The sequence below is a fragment of the Somniosus microcephalus genome, chromosome 4 (assembly GCF_052327205.1).
Source record: "Somniosus microcephalus isolate GS21.2 chromosome 4, FLI_Smic_1.0, whole genome shotgun sequence".
Lineage (NCBI taxonomy): Eukaryota > Metazoa > Chordata > Chondrichthyes > Squaliformes > Somniosidae > Somniosus > Somniosus microcephalus.
Genome location: NC_140990.1, coordinates 244,305,478 through 244,308,531, shown reverse-complemented (window position 1 = coordinate 244,308,531; position 3,054 = coordinate 244,305,478).

Here is a 3,054-nt window from a genome sequence, read left to right as displayed (position 1 = left end):
CTTGAGTGGCAGTGTACCTGTGTGGCAGTGTACTTGTGTGGCAGTGTACTTGTGTGGCAGTGTATTTCTGTGGCAGTGTACTTGTGTGGCAGTGTACTTGTGTGGCAGTGTACTTGTGTGGCAGTGTATTTGTGTGGCAGTGTATTTGTGTGGCAGTGTATTTGTGTGGCAGTGTACTTGTGTGGCAGTGTATTTGCATGGCAGTGTACTTGAGTGGCAGTGTATTTGCATGGCAGTAGATTTGTGTGGCAGTGTACTTGTGTGGCAGTGTACTTGTGTGGCATGCTATTTGTGTGCCAGTGTATTTTTGTGGCAGTGTACTTGTATGGCAGTGTACTTGTGTGGCCATGTATTTGTGTGGCAGTGTACTTGTGTGGCAGTGTATTTGTGTGGCAGTGTATTTGTGTGGCAGTATACTTGTGTGGCAGTGTATTTGCATGGCAGTGTACTATTGTGCAAGTGTATTTGTGTGGCAGTGTACTTGTGTGGCAGTGTACTTGTGTGGCAGTGTATTTGTGTGGCAGTGTATTTGTGTGGCAGTGTATTTGTGTGGCAGCGTACTTGTGCGGCAGTGCATTTGTGTAGCAGTGTGTTTGTGTGTCAGTGTAGTTGTGTGGCAGTGTATTGCTGTGCCAGTGTATTTGTGTGCCAGTGTATTTGTGTAGCAGTGTACTTGTGTGGCAGTGTGTTTGTGTGTCAGTGTAGTTGTGTGGCAGTGTATTGCTGTGCCAGTGTATTTGTGTGCCAGTGTATTTGTGTGGCAGTATATTTGTGTGGCAGTGTACTTTTGTTCAAGTGTATTTGTGTGGCTGTGTACTTGTGTGGCAGTGTACTTGTGTGGTAGATTATTTTTGTGGCAGTATATTTGGGTGGTAGTGTACTTGCATGGCAGTGTATTTGTGTGACACTGTACTTGTGTGGCAGTGTACATGTGTGGCAGTGTATTTGTGTGGCAGTGTACATGTGTGGCAGTGTATTAGTGTGGCAGTGTAAATGTGTGGCAGTGTACATGTGTAGCAGTGTACTTTTGTGGCAATGTACTTGGGTGGCAGTGTATTTCTGTGGCAGTCAACTTGTGTGGCACTGTATTTGTGTGGCAGTGTATTTGTGTGGCTGTGTACTTGTGTGGAAGTGTACATCTGTGGCAGTGTATTTGTGTGGCAGTGTACTTGTGCGGCAGTGTACATGTGTGGCAGTGTATTTGTGTGGCAGTGTACTTGAGTGGCAGTGTACTTGTGTGGCAGTGTACTTGTGTGGCAGTGTACTTGTGTGGCAGTGTATTTCTGTGGCAGTGTGCTTGTGTGGCAGTGTATTTGTGTGGCAGTGTATTTGTGTGGCAGTGTACCTGTGTGGCAGTGGATTTGTGTGTCAGTGTACTTGTGTGTCAGTGTATTTGTGTGGCAGTGTATTTGTGCGGCAGTATACTTGTGTGGCAGTGTATTTGCGCGGCAGTGTACTTTTGTGCAAGAGTATTTGTGTGGCAGTGTACTTGAGTAACAGTGTATTTGTGAGCAGTGTATTTGTGTGGCAGTACACTTGTGTGCCAGTGTATTTGTGGGCTGTGTATTTGTGTAACAATGTACTTGTGTGGCAGTGTACTTGTGTGGCAGTGTACTTGTGTGGCAGTGTAATTGTGTGGCAGTGTACTTGTGTGGCAGTGTACTTGTGTAGAAGTGTACTTGTGTGGCAGTGTATTTCTGTGGCAGTGTACTTGTGTGGCAGTGTATTTGTGTGGCAGTGTAATGGTGTGGCAGTGTACTTGTGCATAAGTGTATTTTTGTGGCACAATACTTGTGTGGCAGTGTACTTGTGTGACACTGTACTTGTGCGGCAGTGTACATGTGTGGCAGTGTACATGTGTGGCAGTGTATTTGTGTGGCCGTGTACTTGTGTGCCAGTGTATTTGTGTGGCAGTGTACATGTGTGGCAGTGTATTTGTGTGGCAGTGTATACGTGTGGCAGTGTACATGTGTGGCAGTGTATTTGTGTGGCAGTGTACTTGTGTGGCAGTGTACATGTGTGGCAGTGTATTTGTGTGGCAGTGTACTTGTCTGGCTGTGTACTTGTGTGGCAGTGTACTTGTGTGGCAGTAAACATGTGTGGCAGTGTATTTGTGTAGCAGTGTATTTGTGTGCAGTGTATTTGTGTATCAGTGTACTTGTGTGGAAGTGTATTTGTGTGGCTGTGTATTTGTGTGGCAGTGTACTTGTGCGGCAGTGCATTTGTGTAGCAGTGTACTTGTGTGGCAGTGTATTTGTGTGTCAGTGTAGTTGTGTGGCAGTGTATTGCTGTGCCAGTGTATTTGTGTGCCAGTGTATTTGTGTGGCAGTATATTTGTGTGGCAGTGCACTTTTGTGCAAGTGTATTTGTGTGCTAGTGTATTTGTGTGGCAGTGTACTTGTGTGCCAGTGTATTTTTGGGCAGTATATTTGTGTGGCAGTTTACTTGTATGCCAGTGTATTTGTGGGCAGTGTATTTGTGTGGCAGTATACTTGGGTGGCAGTGTACTTGCGTGGCACTGTACTTGTGTGGCAGTGTATTTGTGTGACACTGTACTTGTGTGGCAGTGTACATGTGTGGCAGTGTATATGTGTGGCATTGTATTTGTGTGGCAGTGTACTTGTGTGCCAGTGTGTTTGACTGGCAGTGTACATGTGTGGCAGTGTATATGTGTGGCAGTGTACATGTGTGGCAGTGTATTTGCGTGGCAGTGTACTTGTCTGGCGGTGTACATGTGTGGCAGTGTACATGTGTGGCAGTGTACTTGTGTGGCAGTGTATTTGTATGGCAGTGTATTTGTGTGGCAGTGTACTTGTGTGGCAGTGTATTTGCATGGCAGTGTACTTGAGTGGCAGTGTATTTGTGTGGCAGTGTACCTGTCTGGCAGTGTAATTGTGTGGCAGTGTACTTGTGTGGCAGTGTATTTCTGTGGCAGTGTACTTGTGTGGCAGTGTATTTGTACGGCAGTGTATTTGTGTGGCAGTGTACTTGTGTGGCAGTGTATTTGCATGGCAGTGCACTTGAGTGGCAGTGTGTTTGTGTGGCAGTGTACCT